This window comes from Coregonus lavaretus (assembly GCF_964263955.1).
Source record: "Coregonus lavaretus genome assembly, contig: HAP1_SCAFFOLD_1323, whole genome shotgun sequence".
Taxonomy (NCBI): Eukaryota; Metazoa; Chordata; class Actinopteri; order Salmoniformes; family Salmonidae; genus Coregonus; species Coregonus lavaretus.
The window spans coordinates 19,094-38,163 of NW_028159816.1; the positions used below are offsets into that span (position 1 = coordinate 19,094).

The 19,070-nt window shown below is 43.8% G+C and overlaps 1 long non-coding RNA gene across 1 annotated transcript; it reads right to left on the reverse strand.

The window, feature by feature from the left end:
* Nucleotides 1-17,620: 17,620 nt before the first annotated feature.
* On the reverse strand, nt 17,621-18,415 carry LOC311122407. Its single transcript, XR_014612431.1, has 3 exons — nt 18,358-18,415; nt 18,053-18,112; nt 17,621-17,654 (listed from the first exon to the last, which is right to left on the reverse strand). It is a non-coding gene; the product is annotated as an uncharacterized lncRNA (long non-coding RNA).
* Nucleotides 18,416-19,070: the final 655 nt, after the last annotated feature.

Sequence of the window (19,070 nt, forward strand, 5' to 3'; positions counted from 1 at the left end):
CTGAAACTAAAATCTGACCCATCACTGCCCCTACTGGCCTACCTGATCTTGCAACCAAGTCTTCGCTGACTTCTGCTCCCTCAGATCCCCCAAATGCATCCCCTATATTCTTCAATGCATATATAACTATCTTAACTATATGGACTCAAAGTATCTACTAATATTATCAATATGATCTTCCCAAATGTTACACCATACCATGGAAAAAATCCCCCCTTCTCCCTTAGATTTATCCTTCAATGATAGGCTTGAAGACTATGACATGTAGCATGTCTCTTTTCATCCAATTTCAAATCTAGCTTCAGATTTCTGTCCGGTGCTACCCCTCTTATAATGGTAGAAACCTCATATGGAAGCTTCAACGTTGACATGTAACAACCTCCTGTCTATCCATAGTGTAAGAATATATATGCTTTATCACCACAAACCCTCAAAATATCTCTAAAATCCCCATAGTCACATTGTCAGGCAAAAGCTAATCTTTTAACCATCAAAGTCCTGCTGTTCCTACTAACTGGTACATAAAAAGTAACATATTTCGCATTACTACCCTTAAGGTCATGCATATAACATCACAATCTGATATTCCCATAAACATACCCCTTACCTCATATGTTTTATTAGAACAAACAACTTTTAGCCCTCACTGGTTTCACCTCAAATGCTTCAGTTTTTGCTGTTACCTGATTTTACTTAACATCTAACAAATTTACACAAGTTAATTCACTTAACCCAATACCACCTAACCCTAGGCTTAAACAAATGTTTTGACAACGACATTATTTTATCTGTTACTAATTGTTGTTGATACCACAGTCATGACAAAGCATAATACTGACACACCCTTGATAAAGGTCGAACGACCGTCTCTAACATGTTTGGTGGTGGAATTCTCACCAGACATGGACCCTCAAGATTCCTCACTGATCTTACAGAATGAGCTGCTGGAACCAAAGATTCCTACCTGCCATCTATCTCTAATTTTCACAACAGAAGAATCAAACTACTCCCTTTAGTTTCTCTCTCCCCTAACGAGCGGTACTGATCAGATACCTCTCCTTGTCTGTCATTAAAATCAAAGACCTCATCCTGTCCTCCATGATAGTATCCTTCACTATTTCAGATGAATCTATATTGTCTCTACCACTATCTGCTCTCCTATTTTAACCCTATTCGTCTTGCTACCCCCTTTAATTTCAGAAAAGTTGTTGTCGGTGTCATACTTCCTACATTTGCTTATTGCCATCGTATCATTAATCCCTTCCAAAGTTACCATTAAAGTAGTTGATGTATTAACCTTAATTACTTCTAGTGCGAAAGTTACCAATATCCTCTGTGTATTATCTACTGTTGGAGTGGCTACTGTAACCTATTCTTCCTGAACTCCCTTGGTGACTGTGAAACTTCAACAGATTTCAAATCTTCCATCATAAGCGTTACTTTATGAATTACATAGCCTTTTAACCAATAATTCTTAACCGGAACAACTTCTAATGCTTGCCCTAGATAAGTACACATATACAGTGGGGAAAAAAAGTATTTAGTCAGCCACCAATTGTGCAAGTTCTCCCACTTAAAAAGATGAGAGAGGCCTGTAATTTTCATCACAGGTACACGTCAACTATGACAGACAAAATTAGAAAAAAAAATCCAGAAAATCACATTGTAGGATTTTTTATGAATTTATTGGCATATGATGGTGGAAAATAAGTATTTGGTCAATAACAAAAGTTTCTCAATACTTTGTTATATACCCTTTGTTGGCAATGACACAGGTCAAACGTTTTCTGTAAGTCTTCACAACGTTTTCACACACTGTTGCTGGTATTTTGGCCCATTCCTCCATGCAGATCTCCTCTAGAGCAGTGATGTTTTGGGGCTGTCGCTGGGCAACACAGACTTTCAACTCCCTCCAAATATTTTCTATGGGGTTGAGATCTGGAGACTGGCTAGGCCACTCCAGGACCTTGAAATGCTTCTTACGAAGCCACTCCTTCGTTGCCCGGGCGGTGTGTTTGGGATCATTGTCATGCTGAAAGACCCAGCCACGTTTCATCTTCAATGCCCTTGCTGATGGAAGGAGGGTTTCACTCAAAATCTCACGATACATGGCCCCATTTATTCTTTCCTTTACACGGATCAGTCGTCCTGGTCCCTTTGCAGAAAAACAGCCCCAAAGCATGATGTTTCCAACCCCATGCTTCACAGTAGGTATGGTGTTCTTTGGATGCAACTCAGCATTCTTTGTCCTCCAAACATGACGAGTTGAGTTTTTACCAAAAAGTTATATTTTGGTTTCATCTGACCATATGACATTCTCCCAATCCTCTTCTGGATCATCCAAATGCACTTCAGACGGGCCTGGACATGTACTGGCTTAAGCAGGGGGACACGTCTCGCACTGCAGGATTTGAGTCCCTGGCGGCGTAGTGTGTTACTGATGGTTGGCTTTGTTACTTTGGTCCCAGCTCTCAGCAGGTCATTCACTAGGTCCCCCCGTGTGGTTCTGGGATTTTTGCTCACCGTTCTTGTGATCATTTTGACCCCACGGGGTGAGATCTTGCATGGAGCCCCAGATCGAGGGAGATTATCAGTGGTCTTGTATGTCTTCCATTTCCTAATAATTGCTCCCACAGTTGATTTCTTCAAACCAAGCTGCTTACCTGTTGCAGATTCAGTCTTCCCAGCCTGGTGCAGGTCTACAATTTTGTTTTTGGTGTCCTTTGACAGCTCTTTGGTCTTGGCCATTGTGAAGTTTGGAGTGTGACTGTTTGAGGTTGTGGACAGGTGTCTTTTATACTGATAACAAGTTCAAACAGGTGCCATTAATACAGGTAACGAGTGGAGGACAGAGGAGCCTCTTAAAGAAGAAGTTACAGGTCTGTGAGAGCCAGAAATCTTGCTTGTTTGTAGGTGACCAAATACTTATTTTCCACCATAATTTGCAAATAAATTCATTAAAAATCCTACAATGGGATTTTCTGGAATTTTTTTTCTCAATTTGTCTGTCATAGTTGACGTGTACCTATGATGAAAATTGCAGGCCTCTCTCATCTTTTTAAGTGGGAGAACTTGCACAATTGGTGGCTGACTAAATACTTTTTTGCCCCACTGTATTCTCCCTGACCTTTCTCTGTAACATTACGCCAAATAAGTGAACAGTCACTCCTAACCTCTTCCACTTCATATCATTGTACAAACTATCCCTCCTTTGACTAGGGGACACCGCTTCTACATCTGGTCCTGATAACAATACTTATTCTCCATAATTATCTCTCCATGTGGGAGGAATGTCCCCATCCTAACCCTAATAAGTATTTTTCCCTAACATTGGTGCTGGAGCTATTGGTTCCCTTATAATCAAATGCGATATATTTATGGCTTTAATAACTAGCAATGTTGAAAGAGTTAAATTGCTTCTCACTGTTGTTTTAATAGACTGAAGTGTTAATGTCCTTAGTTACTTCTAGTTTTCCCCAAAGAAAAGTTGTCTTTGCTTGTACTTCCATCTATCACCACTAGTGTCACTTTTTCCCCAAATCTCAGTCCTTTCTCTAATCCCTGACTTTCAAACTTTTGATTATAAAAAATACACCTATAATTACCTTGATCTTCCTACTCTAAAGTGTCATTCACCATTGTTCTCTCTCTCTTACTACTAACTTTGAAACTTAGCTTACTGTCTTAGAGTTCCTTCAACCCTAGTTCTCCTAACTTATTTTAATCTAATCTTTTCCTCCTAACCTTTAAACTTTTTCCACTGATTTATTCACAAAATCCCTTTACCACCAATTTTTAGAATATGTGATTGGGAAAGTCCCCACCTGTTTTTGACTTCTTTACACACAGACTTGGCAAACGACTAAACACCTTTTAGCCTAGCCTGAAATCTCTTAGTGTAAGAATGTAACCCAGAATAAACAGTCACCCCTTTTAACTTTTCAGACAGATTGTCTAATAGACAGTCGTCTAGTGTACATCTTATTGTACAATTCAATTTAAACAATGCATCTCTTCCCAACACTGCAATAACAGTATCTTCTAATATTAGTACCTTAAGAGTAATTAACTGTTTTACTACCTCAAATCCCTATCCTAATTAGTTATCAATTAGTGAGATGTTTAACCTCTTTAGGCTGAACCCAGATAAGTTTTTCCACTATTCACCATCACTTCTAATGGTCGGTTTTTACTTCAATTGTTAGCTATTTTCTCTTCTTCTCTAATCGATGCTCTCAGCTGACACCCCCCTTCCGGATCTTCTAGGCACTAACAGGTGATCTTCACTTGCTCCTTTATCTTCCTCTGTTGTTTTCTCCTGACGCATTTCCATCACAGGTAAAGTACCCAATCTGTCCACAATTATAACAGTCTTCTGAAAGTTGCTGGAAGTGTAGCTGAAATCTTCCTCCTCCTTCTATTTCTTCTCGTCCTCTTCCTCTCCAATGCTGTGTCTGTCCAGAAACTGGCTGTGGATATGGAACATCTGGTACCCCCCTTGGCTGGTACAATTGCATTTGATATTGTTCAGTTGAAGCTGTAACAGTGATTGTTGATTTGGTTCATTCTGATTCTTCCTAACCAAAGCTTCTCTTCTCCACCCGTTGTATGATTGAGTTTTCTCAGAGTTTCTTCGTCCTGTTCTTTCTTCTTCTCCAATTCTTGGGATCCTCTCAGCAGTTTCTCCTCTTCTGTATCTTCAGCTGTGTTACTTCTTCTAAACTATTTGCTTTATCCAGGCATGATAAACATCGGTCTATATATCTATTTCTTCTTTGCTAGTCATTGTAGGATAAAATCCTCTTGAACATAAAGCACCTTTAATCTCCAAATCTTCATCGCTTTCTTCATCTTCAACTTCCATCAGAGATCAAATCTCGTGTATCCTTCTTCCTTCAACTTCCATCAGAGATCAAATCTCTAGTATCCTTCTTCTTTCCTCTCTTGCCAACTTCCTTCTGATCACAGAGTCATATCCACCCATGACCTCTTCTCAATCACTCATCTTCATCATCCTCGTCCTCTTTAACCTCACTCTTCTCTTCCAGACATCTCATTTCCTTCCTTCTGGAGTTCTGGATTCATCTTTATCGTCGTTTCTGCTTGTCCTCTATCTATTATTCGTCTTCATCTCTGATGCAACAATCACCCTCCTGGATGATCACTGGAAGCTGAGGATAAACATCCCTAAGCTGTACTTCCCTTAGCCTTATCTCTATAGCTTTGTTTATCTTATCGCTGGAATCTTTTATCAGTTTTTGTTTGAGAATGAAGGGCAACTTTTGTTTCACTTGCCAGATAACCTAGCAATACTCTTAACTAAAGGATTACCATTTTGTACTATATCAATCGGTGTAATCACCTTCATCTAGCCTTGATGTCGTTTTTCCCCATTGTAACTACTCTTTTATATTCCTTTATCGTGAATTATTTTATTTTAGACTATATAGCCTATGGCTTCCCCCCTCTAATTATTAATATAAACCTAACAACTCCAAAAAAAAAAAAAAAAATCCTGAATAATTAAAACCAATTTTTATTCCTATATCCTATGTCACCAATTTATCAATTAGTGTTGGCTATCTTACCACAACCCATCAAATGCAAGTAGTCAACTTCAGACTAAAATACCCATAAACAAAGCCTCTAACCCTTCAATACTACAATTCCCATAAACCCCCTTGCTCTATAGGCACCTAATTATCTTAAATTTACAGAATAATGTCAGTCCTTGATTTCCAACACAATTCCAATCAAACCCCAGTGATGCACAGAGCCTCCAAAATGCAATTTTTAATGAATCATTTGCCAAGCCTATGTAAAATTGTCATAACATCACATATTTTGTTAGGGATGATTTTGTGAACTAGCCTGATATCTGATCCTCTGCCGCGTCACACCTTGTCCCGTGACGCACGTCAGTCACACGTTAGCCCCTCCTCTCTCCTGTCGTATCGTCCTATTGCTCCTCTCATATGACAGAAAAACAGAGACACAGAATAACATTTTAGTAGTTAATGCAATCACTGAGTTATCTCAACCATATTCAACCTTCCTTCGTTCACCCATTATTCACTCTAAGACTAACCTCAGAACTAAACAGATCGCTCAAAAACATTTTATTTAATTTTAATCGTCTTTTAATTATTTAATTCAATTTATTATAATCCGTTACCATATATCTAATTTATAAATTCAATAGGTCACAAAACAAGTTTCATCTTTAACCATCCGCCGCTTTACAACTAGAATACTCGTGTTAAAATCTCTCCTCTTTGTCTGTGTCCATTTCTCTGTCTCCCCCTGCAGGGTAACCCCAGATGGGACCTATGACCTTTACCCACAATGCAGTTTTGTAGTTTTTGCAAATAACCTCACGTCGTAGTTTTAGCGCCGTAAAATCATGCACATGCGCACATCCATTTAACCCCATGCTTTTCACCATAGAACGATAGCATTACGCTACAGCTTCACTATTTTATACCTTATACTCACACAATTACACATAACAGAGTTCACATTTGCGTAGAACTTTACATTCTACACACACATACATATTTTAAGAGGCTTAGTCCATCGCAATGGGACCTCTAAGGATACATTAGCATGTAGCACACAACACAATTAGCATTTAGCATTAGCCGCCCTGTACCATGTAGCATGAAACACACTCCCATTTAGCATTAACATTAGCCTTAGCCTTTAGCTAACTGCGGCCTACCCAGCCCTAAGTAACCTGCACCGTGGCCAAATCATTGTCCATCATTATCCATATCTCCGCCTAACTTTATGCTGCCGTAAGTTCTGGATAATCATAGAGAGGTTATCCCACACATATACTTCGTCAACTATAAGATGAGCATAACATACATATAATCTGTCCATCTTATAATTCCCAGAATCAACCTTACCACACCGAACGCGTTGCAAGGATTTCATGGCCCATTCCTAAAGAATCGCCTCGCTTCGAGGTCTTTACCAGATTCACGGTGCCCTAAATATGCATACGTATTCCAGCCTTTATTCTCTACCAATCCATTTGTTCTAGACTTTACCGTTTACACATCAACCAAATTTAGAATATTTTACTTCAGACTCCTAGTCAACAACAATAACGCCACCCGAGGCACGGTCGTAATGGTACATTCCTCCAGTGTATACAAGCAGTAACAAAACTAACAACTTAGCTGTGAGGAACACTCACCCTGTCTGGTCATGACTCCAGACCGAGGTAGCTTGAGTTAGCCTGGCGGCTACAAATGCAGCAGAGGAGGATTGCAGACCCCTCCTGGCAAGCTCGCCATTTGTCGTATCGAGTGAGTGGTGGCAATTATTGCTGATGAACAAAAGGAGTCTGCTCATACTGAACGTTGATCATAAGGTTTATTCAGACCACAAGCTTCAGCATGAGTGACAGGTGACATGACACCCGGAGAGTGACGCCTCAGAATGGCTGCTCGTTCTGCCCTCTCCTTCGTTTTTCCCCCCTATTTATAAACAATGATGCTCCCTCTTCTGGCCAATCACCAGTCTCCCCTGTCTACAACACACTTCCTGTCTGTTGTATGTGGCATTACACCTAAAACATTCCCTCTTGATACTAACATAAACAATATTCCATTTCTTCATGAAAAACATTTAACACCATCATAATGTTAATACACCACAGCACTGAACCATGAGACTTTTTCACTTCATAAAAACATTTTACCCTTACCTGAGAGTCTGGATAAGAGGAGGAGGAGGAGGAGGAGGGAGAGATGAAGAGCCATGTGTGGTTTGTGTTTCTGTGTTATAGTACCTGTACACAAATGTATGTGTCAAGGACCGAGGCACCAAAGACAATGACTCCTATACACATCACTGTCTGTACCCCTCATTCTGCTTCTGTTAAAGTGAACATTCCCCTGATTGGCTGGTAACAATACATTCTGTGGAACAGTCATTACAATTGATATGATTTGATTTATTCAAATGAATTGATTTCAATTCTTTATTTATGTACTTACTTGATGTATTTGTTCCCAATAAATTTAGACCAATATCTCCACAGACCAGACCAAAAATCAGCTTCAAAGTAAACCCATGATTAGACTTCCAGTCTATGTGATTTTAAGGTGTTTTGCCAAAATCCAGATATGAACCCTCTCTGTCTTAAAAAGAATTAGACTAGAAAGGAATAGAAATAGAAACAATAAACGTTGTCCAGGAAATAAACCCTGGTCATAGACACAGCTCCAAACCACATTGTCCTGTAAGGTAGCGAATCAGCAGTAGCTCAGGAAGCTGCTGTACCACAAGACTACAGGTTTTAGGTTAACTCAATGCATTACATGTTGATAAAAGACTGCTTAGCTAAACTGTAGGGTTGGTTGGCAGTGGCTGGTATGGTGTCACTATTGGTTTATTTGACAAAAAGATTGTTGGAGTTCCAGAATCCAGTGAGGAATATTTGCAGTGCGGGACAAAAACAGGAAAACCACACCAAAAAATTACAAATTTGAAAAACACGAGACTAGACTTCAACTTGGTTTTCAGTCGATACGCATATGTCTTGGGCTCTAAACGTTACATGCTTCTGCATCAAAGGTTCATTGCCGCGTTCACGTGCTGTCGGATTTCTTTGAAATTCCTAGTCCTGACTGGGAATTTTCACATGAAAAACCCTCCAAGTCGGATTTACAAGGGGATTTGAGAAAATGTTGCCGCCTGAGTTGTTGAGTTGTGAAGTTTCACCACTGACCTTTTAACCTTTTCAACCAAAGGATGACAACAAATACATTTTTGACCACTAGAGCCTCATCAATATGTATAATGTAGCTAGTTTGACCATATTGTCAATGTTAAGTAAGCTAGCTAAACTCTTATTAGTTGAAGAATTGTTCCGACCAAATCACTAAAAAGCACATGAATGAAACAAAGTTGTATTTCCGACACCACAACTAGGAAATAGAAAGTTCTGATGAGCACGTGAATGCAGCATTTCATGGTCGTCACTAGCTTCCATAGCCACAAAGTCATAAACCCCGCCCATTTCTACAATTGATGTTCTTAAAATTCTATTTTAAACCTAACCTTAACCCTAACCTAACCACACTGCTAACCTTATGCCTAACCTTAAATAAAATGTTGACTTTGTGGCTGTGGAAACTGACTCGGTGGCTATGGAAGCTAGTGGAATCTGCTTATCATGGTCTGCCCGCGACTCCAGGTCCGGGACGAGCTCTACCCCAGCCTTTAAATTGCCATAGCCCCTCCTACGGAAACAATCAAATTCAATAAAGAAACTATACATTCAAAATTGCTAAAAATATTCTAAAAAACATAATAAAAGGTGCCATAAATTAATCAAAGTAAATGTTTACAGAAACCAACTTAAGGTAATTAAACAGTAACATATGATAAATGCCCCACTGTTAATCAATTCCCCTGCCCTGTACTTTAACAGATTTGGTTTGAACCCCGGGAACTCCTCCACAATTGTCCTTTGACTCTCCACTCGGGTTAATAATTTATTTTGGGCAGACGGAGACCAGGACACGTGAATGTTCAATGGCGACCACAAACAGTTCTGATTTTGTATATAGGTTCAGAACCTTTATGAAACAGCAGAGTTGAAAAATATATAGCAAATATAAATCAAAACTGGAGGGTCTTCAGAGATAGATAGGATGGGTTGAGGGTAGCTGAAGGATGGGACTAAAAACAAACAAAAGAGAGCTATTGTAAAATATACTGTGTCCGTAAAATTTATATAGTTTGTATAAGCTGGAAGTAGAAGCTTAAGTGTTTTTGTCCATTAGTTTACTGGAAAGAGGAGACAGAGGGCTGTGAGACAGAGGTTTAATCCTTGATACATGAAAAGAGGGATGTATACGGAGGGTGTGGGGCTAAGAATCTTAGAGATGGGGAAATGGCCGATAAAACGGGGGGATAGTTTGCGGAACTCCACCCGGAGGGGCAGATCCCGAGTGGTCCGCCATACCCTCTGCCCGAGACGACAATGGGGAGCCGGAGTCCGATGGCGGTCCTCCTGTCGTCCATACCTGGAGGTGGTCTTGAGAAGAGCATACCGGGCTCTCTTCCAGGTACGGCGACAGTGGCGGACGGACATCTGGGCCGAGGGTATGCTGACCTTGTCCTCTTGCTCAGGGAAGAGCGGGGGCTGATATCCCATCAAACACCCGAAAGGCGAGAGACCAGTGACTGAGCAGGGAAGGGTGTTGCGGGCATATTCCACCCACACGAGTTGCTGGCTCCAGGAGGTGGGGTTGGCGGAGACGAGGCAACGAAGAGTCGTCTCCAGGTCCTGATTGGCTCCCTCCGACTGGCCGTTAGATTGGGGGTGAAAACCGGAGGACAGGCTGGCCGATGCCCCAGTGAGGGTGCAGAACGCCTTCCAGAACCAGAACGAAAACAGAGGACCGCGATCGGAGACCACCGGAAGTCCATGGATCCGGAAGACGTGCTGCACCATGAGCTGGGCCATTTCCTTGGCTGAGGGTGACTTGGGAAGGGAAATGAAGTTGGTGGCTTTGGAAAACCTATCCACCAACGTGAGGATAGTGGTATTGCCATCTGATGGAGGGAGACCCTTGACGAAGTCCAGGGATATATGGGACCTGGTGCGGTGAGGAATGGGAAGAGGTTGAAGGAGGCCAGCCGGAGCTTGCCTTAGAATTTTATTCTGAGTACACACAGTGCAGGCGGTGATGAACATGGAGACGTCATGAACCAAGGTGGGCCACCAAAAAAGTAGTCGTACAAAGGTCAGGATCCAACGGGAGCCAGGATGGCTGGCCAGTCGGGAGGAATGAGCCCATTCCAGAACTGGGGAACAGGCAGAGTCCGGGACAAACATCTGGGTAACCAGGCCCCCTCCCCGGGTTCCGTCTGGGAACACTGCGCCTCACGGACCTGGTTCTCTATACCCCAGACGAATGCAGCCGCGAGACAAGAGTTAGGGTAGGGCGGTCTCAGGGTCCGTTGGTGTAGCAGAGGGGCTATAGAGGCGTGAAAGCTCATCCGGCTTCACATTCTTGGATCCCGGGCTGAAGGAGATGGTGAAGTTGAACCGAGTGAATAGCAGGGCCTGTCGAGATTGCCTGGAGTTGAGGCGCTTGGCGGTGTGGAGATATTCCAGGTTCTTGTGATCCATCCACACTATGAAAGGGTGTTCCTTCCTCTCTAACCAGTGCCTCCACTCCTCTAACGACATCTTAACCGTGAAGAGTTCTCGGTTACCCGCGTCATAATTCCTTTCAGTGGTGTTGAGACGATGGGAGAGGAAAGTGCAGGGATGCAACATTTGGTCTTGGGCCGAACGCTGGGACAGGACAGACCCCAATCTGATGTCCAAGGCGTCGACCTCCAACACGAACTGCCAGGACTGATCCGGATGGATTAGGATGGGGGCGGTTGTGAATCGGTGCTTGAGGTCCAAGAACGCCCGTTCTGCAGCTGGAGACCACGTGAACGGGACCTTTGGAGAGGTGAGTGCTGAAAAACATGGAGGACATGTTCTTGAGCCAAGCGGGAAAAAACAAGAATGTCATTGAGGTAGACGAACACGAACCGGTTCAACATGTCACGGAGAACATTGTTAACCAGGGCCTGGAACACTGCAGGAGCGTTGGTCAGTCCGAATGGCATAACAAGGTATTCGTAGTGCCTGCTAGCCGTGTTAAAGGATGTCTTCTACTTGTCCCCTTCCCGTATCCGTACCAGATGGTAGGCGTTCAGGAGGTCCAACTTGGAGAAGATGGTAGCCCCCTGGAGAGACTCAAAAGCAGAGGCGATGAGGTGAAGTGGGTAACGGTTTTTAACCGTGATGTCATTCAGGCCCCGGTAGTCGGGCCTTGCTGAAAACCTCCCGGACGTCCTGGTATTCCACGGGAATGGCGAAGAGGTCCGAGACTTTACCCAAGCCTGCAGGAAGACGTCCCGGGGCAGGCTGCGCCTACTTCAGGCATTGAGCATGGCAGAATGCGCTCCAAACCTTGATCGAACCCACAGTCCAGTCCACAAGGGGATTGTGTCTTTGGAGCCATGAAAACCCCAACACAACGGGTACCTGAGGGGATTCGATAAGTAGAAACTGGATCGTCTCACTGTGGTTGCCTGACACTCGCAGGTTGATAGGAACCATGTTGTGGGTGACTCTGCCAATAGAACGCTCATCCAGCGCTCCGACGTCCATGGGAATGGAGAGGGTTTGAGTGGGGATTCCCAACTCTGACACCAGGGTAGCGTCCATAAAACTCTTGTCGGCCCCAGAGTCAATGAGTACCGGGAGAGATTTGGACCGGTCACCGCACAGCAGGATGGCATGGAGAGGGGTACGAGTAATGGGAGACTGGACATTCTCCGTAATGGCCACCAGTGTACTCATACCTCCTGATGAGCCGGGTCTTTTTACAGGACAGGTAGAAATATAATGACAGCCCTATGTGTTCAGTCTGTGTAACCATTCGGCAGGAGACAATCTAGCTCTGCCAAGTTGCATAGGCTCCGGAGGAGGCGAGTCGGCAACCCTCTGTGATTTCTGAGAGAACTCGGGTGACATCGGATTCACTCGGAAGTGTAGACTTCGGGGGTTTCCGGGATTCCTTGGAGGCGAGGTGGAAATTGAGGACGTGCGAGGGCAACCGGAACAGAAGATGAGGGAGTACTGGGAGAGAAAAGCCTGGCAGGTTCCAGAATCTCCAGCATAGCGCTCCGGAGGTAAGCAAGGTTCTCGGGACACCGTGGTAGGCTGGGAAGAAGTGCCGCTGGTGGCAGGGTTGCTGAGAGTCTGGGGGATTAAAGTAGTGGCTGCTGCCTAATAGACAATCCGCTGACTTTCTCCGGCAATGTATGGAAAGCACAGCCGTGGCGTTCAGCCAAGGTCTGGAATCCTTCCATAAGGTTGTGAAGTAACTCCTCGTGTCTTGCAATGGTGGCTCAGTGGGAGGAGACGGCGTCGCAGAGCTTGTCCGAGTCTGCTGGGTCAGCCAGTTTGTACAATCAGGAATCAGGATAAGACCCATATGCAAACAGTTCAAATCATAGATGTTTATTACAAAACAGTGGGCAGGCAAACGACAGGTCAAGGGCAGGCAGAGGTCAGTATTCCAGGGCAGAGTCAATAAGGTAGAGAACGGCAGGCAGGCTCAGGGTCAGGTCAGGCAGAGGTTTGTAAACCAGGTCAGAGTCAGATATGTCCAGGACAGCAGGCACGCTCGGAGTCAGGACAGGTAGAATAGGTCAGAACCGGGAGAACTAGAAAACAGGGACTAGAGAGAATAGAAGTATGGGAAAAACACGCTGGTAGGCTTGACGAAACAAGACAAACTGGCAACAGACAAACAGAAAACACAGGTAGAAATGCACAGGGGATACTGGGAAATGACTTTATTAAAGTTTTCAACAAAGCCGATACCAGTCTGCAGAGGGGCACACATCCTTAAGGTCTCCCTCCATCTTATATAGTCCTCTTCAGTTTTCCCGCTCTTTTATTGCTCCGCCCACTTCCTTTGTCCCTGAGGACGGCTGAACTATTACTCCAACCAATCACCCGCTCCCCTGTCTTGCACACACACTCATGTTTAGTTTAAACATGACAAGGCCCTAAATTACACAAACCTCACCCCCTCATGCTGTAATCAATCAAGAAGATACCAAGGAGACAAAGGTCTAGCCCAAACTTTATTCAACCCTGGTGCTGCTCCCTTCACTGTGTTTGAAGAGAGAGACAAAAACAAACGGCCCAATTCAGTTAGCCACAAAGAATGTTAACTATATGTTCATGATTAACTCAATTTTATCTGATAATCCATTAAAAATACACATCAGGTGTGACAGATGTCCATTGTGCAATATAGACAGTATAGTACATTTTATTATCGCAGTACAGTATTTATTATACAAAGTAGCTACTATACTATACTATCTATACTTTTGATCATGATTATTTACAGGCATAGAACAATTAATTAGGTGACAGAAATAAGATGATGATGTAAAAAACAAGTGACAAAGGGAAAGGTGGATGGAAAATAACTAATAACAGATATGTGGTAACAATGAAAACTAACACAGCAGACTGTCTTCAGTAGTTTATGGACACAAAAGGATAGAGGGGTCTTTCTGGCGTGGGTTAAGAGGTATGACAGAAGCATATTGGAGGCAGATAGATGTTGTGACAAAGGAGAGGGGAGTGGGCTGTCCTTCCAGGATAAGGACTCTGTTTCTATAGAACAGCGCCGGAAGAAGATGGCTGCCGTTTTACAGCCCTCTAACCAATTGTACTATTATGTGTGTTTTTTCCGCGTTATTTGTAATTTATTTTGTACATAATGTTTCTGCCATCGTCTCTTATAACCAAAGAGAGCTTCTGGATATCAGGACAGCGATTACTCACCTGGTAATGGACGAAGACTTTTTCTTCAACGAGGCGTTCGCGAAGGATATTCTACAGTCTCCCGACAAGGCCCAGATCCCCGTCATTCGCGTGAGGAAGAGACGGAGATATCGTGGACGCAGATCCGGGTGCCTTGTAAGGATCCGACGGCGAACGAGTAAACTGCCTCTCCCATCAATCCTATTAGCCAACGTTCAAGCTTTGGAGAATAAAATGGACGATTTAAGATTACGGTTATCCTACCAACGGGACATTAAAAACTGTAATATCTTATGTTTCACGGAGTCGTGGCTGAACGACAACAATGACAACATTCAGCTAGCGGGCTATACGCTACATCGGCAGGACAGAACGGCAGACTCGGGTAAGACGAGGGGCGGCGGTCTGTGTATATTTGTAAACAACAGCTGGTGCACAAAATCAAATACTAAGGAAGTCTCAAGGTTTTGCTCGCCTGAGGTAGAGTATCTTATGATAAGCTGTAGACCACACTATTTACCAAGAGAGTTTTCATCTATATTTTTCATAGCTGTCTATTTACCACCACAAACCAATGCTGGCATTAAGATTGCACTGAATGAGTTGTACAAGGCCATTAATCAACAGGAAAACGCTCATCCAGATGCAGCGCTCCTAGTAGCCGGGGACTTTAATGCAGGGAAACTTAAATCCGTTCTACCTCATTTCTACCAGCATGTTAAATGTGCAACCAGAGGGGAAAAAACTCTAGACCACCTTTACTCCACACACAGAGACGCATACAAAGCTCTCCCTCGCCCTCCATTTGGCAAATCTGACCATAACTCTATCCTCCTGATTCCTGCTTATAAGCAAAAACTGAAGCAGGAAGCACCAGTGATTCGGCTAATAAAAAAGTGGTCAGATGACGCAGATGCTAAGCTACAGGACTGTTTTGCTAGCACAGACTGGAACATGTTCCGGGATTCTTCAGACAGCATTGAGGAGTACACCACATCAGTCACTGGCTTCATCAATAAGTGCATCGATGATGTCGTCCCCACAGTGACCGTACGTACATACCCCAACCAGAAGCCATGGATTACAGGAAACATCCGCACTGAGCTAAAGGGTAGAGCTGCCGCTTTCAAGGAACGGGACTCTAACCCGGACGCTTATAAGAAATCCCGCTATGACCTCCGACGAACCATCAAACAGGCAAAGAGTCAATACAGGTCTAAGATTGAATCATACTACACTGGCTCTGACGCTCGTCGGATGTGGCAGGGCTTGAAAACTATTACAGACTACAAAGGGAAGCACAGCCGCGAGCTGCCCAGTGACACAAGCCTACCAGACGAGCTAAACCACTTCTATGCTCGCTTCGAGACAAGCAACACTGAAGCATGCATGAGAGCACCAGCTGTTCCGGACGACTATGTGATCACGCTCTCCGTAGCCGATGTGAGTAAGACTTTTAAGCAGGTCAACATTCACAAGGCCGCAGGGCCAGACGGATTACCAGGACGAGTACTCCGAGCATGTGCTGACCAACTGGCAAGTGTCTTCACTGACATTTTCAACATGTCCCTGACTGAGTCTGTAATACCAACATGTTTCAAGCAGACCACCATAGTCCCCGTGCCCAAGAACTCTAAGATAACCTGCCTAAATGACTACCGACCCGTAGCACTGACGTCTGTAGCCATGAAGTGCTTTGAAAGACTGGTCATGGCTCACATCAACAGCATAATCCCAGAAACCCTAGACCCACTCCAATTAGCATACCGCCCCAACAGATCCACAGATGATGCAATCTCTATCGCACTCCACACTGCCCTTTCCCACCTGGACAAGAGGAACACCTACGTGAGAATGCTATTCATTGACTACAGCTCAGCATTCAACACCATAGTGCCCTCAAAGCTCATCACTAAGCTAAGGATCCTGGGACTAAACACCTCCCTCTGCAACTGGATCCTGGACTTCCTGACGGGCCGCCCCCAGGTGGTAAGGGTAGGTAACAACACATCTGCCACACTGATCCTCAACACGGGGGCCCCTCAGGGGTGCGTGCTCAGTCCCCTCCTGTACTCTCTGTTCACCCATGACTGCATGGCCAGGCACGACTCCAACACCATCATTAAGTTTGCCGACGACACAACAGTGGTAGGCCTGATCACCGACAACGATGAGACAGCCTATAGGGAGGAGGTCAGAGATCTGGCCGTGTGGTGCCAGGACAACAACCTCTCCCTCAACGTGACCAAGACAAAGGAGATGATTGTGGACTACAGGAAAAAAAAGAGGACTGAGCACGCCCCCATTCTCATCGACGGGGCTGTAGTGGAACAGGTTGAGAGCTTCAAGTTCCTTGGTGTCCACATCACCAACGAACTATCATGGTCCAAACACACCAAGACAGTCGTGAAGAGGGCACGACAAAGCCTATTCCCCCTCAGGAGACTAAAAAGATTTGGCATGGGTCCTCAGATCCTCAAAAAATTCTACAGCTGCACCATCGAGAGCATCCTGACTGGTTGCATCACCGCCTGGTATGGCAACTGCTTGGCCTCTGACCGCAAGGCACTACAGAGGGTAGTGCGTACGGCCCAGTACATCACTGGGGCAAAGCTCCCTGCCATCCAGGACCTCTATACCAGGCGGTGTCAGAGGAAGGCCCTCAAAATTGTCAAAGACTCCAGTCACCCTAGTCATAGACTGTTCTCTCTGCTACCGCACGGCAAGCGGTACCGGAGTGCCAAGTCTAGGTCCAAAAGACTTCTCAACAGCTTCTACCCCCAAGCCATAAGACTCCTGAACAGCTAATCATGTCTACCCGGACTATTTGCACTGCCCCCCCACCCCATCCTTTTTACGCTGCTGCTACTCTGTTAAGTATTTATGCATAGTCACTTTAACTCTACCCACATGTACATATTACCTCAACTACCTCAACTAGCCGGTGCCCCCGCACATTGACTATGCAACGGTACCCCCCTGTGTATATATAGCCTCCCTACTGTCACTTTATTCTATTGTATATATAGCCTCCCTACTGTCACTTTATTTTACTTCTGCTCTTTTTTTTCTCAACACTTTTTTGTTGTTGTTTTATTCTTACTTTTTTGTTTAAAATAAATGCACTGTTGGTTAAGGGCTGTAAGTGAGCATTTCACTGTAATGTCTGCACCTGTTGTATTCGGCGCATGTGACCAATAAAATTTGATTTGATTTGATTTGAAGGACTCCACCTAGGTCACTCAGTCAGTCACTGCTGTGCTGCTGCTGCCCTCTGCTGGAGAGAACGTGTAACATTCAGTCACAATCACTGTGGTGACATTTCCAATAGATAGAGATCTAGAATCAGCTTCCCCTCCCCCAATCTTAACCTTAACCTTTAGTGGGATTTAAAAAAAAAATCTGACCCAAGATCAGCATCTAGGGGCAACTTCACCCTAAACCCAGGCACACTCCACACTGTAATGTTATGGATACACACTGAAAACAATGTGGTTAGCTGGTCACAACGTGATTATACAGTTTTTCATGCAGCAAAACTAAAAAGACTAAGAAAGATTTGTGTGATTAAAGAGTGACATTTACAACACATAGCAATGTGGTGTTGTCTGTATCTTTGTTGAGAGATCAGCATCATCTGGTACAACAGACAGAGGAGACACCAACACTGACCTGTGTGGTCACCTGTAGAGCTAGTGAGCTGTAGACCACATTATCATCTGGTTCTGCTGCCTACAGAGGAGGAACAGGTAGAGAGGTGAACAGGGACAGTTCTGTTATAATGGAGAGTACAGTTTAAAACACAGTTCTCTGTGAAAGACAGTTGTAATTGTTATATGTGACATAAAGGTGATATATTATGCCTATAGGTATAATGGTGACATAACCATGACTATATTAACACTGAGGAAACAATCACCTACTGTTGTTTCTGATAACATAATACTAGCTGTGGCTAATCAGCAGAGCAGCTTTACCTTGGCCTGTACTTTTAGTTGGGCCTTGTGCTGGGGGATGACAGTGCTGTATGTGACATTATCATCATCTTCAGGAAATGGGGCCTGCAGGTAGAGAGAGACCCAGATAACAAAAACGTATTGTTGTATTGTTATAGTGTACATTTATGTATTGCTTGTTCCAAGACAGAATATGATACTGTAAATACAATTGTTTTCTAAAACAGATGCAAATTTGCCAAGGCTATGACGTTTTATGAGTAACATCCATAATGTTGTCTAAGACCAACGATGCATGTAGCCATATGTTGAACTTCTGTTCTGTCCTGAACTGATCAGACATCACAGTGCTGTACATCACATCATGGTGGCTGTCTGGGTTTGGGCTCTTAGAAATGGACAGGACAGAAGGTAAACATATGGCTACATGCAAAGGAAGACAGAGTATAGGAACTTCAGATACTCAGCCCAACACTGCAGGGATTGAAAATCACATTCTACTTGAATCACAGTCTACTTGAATCACAGTCTACTTGAACAGAGCAATACTCAATCATGAGGCATCAAAGCCAAAGGAACTGAATAATATTAAGAAATGCTATAGATGGAAGGAAAGTAGTGTTGAAAACTACCAAAAAACAATTAGGCAACAACAAATTCAATCCATTCTAGAGAACTTCCTGGACAAAACGTTCCACTGTAATAGTGTAAACTTGGCAGTAGAAAACCTAAAC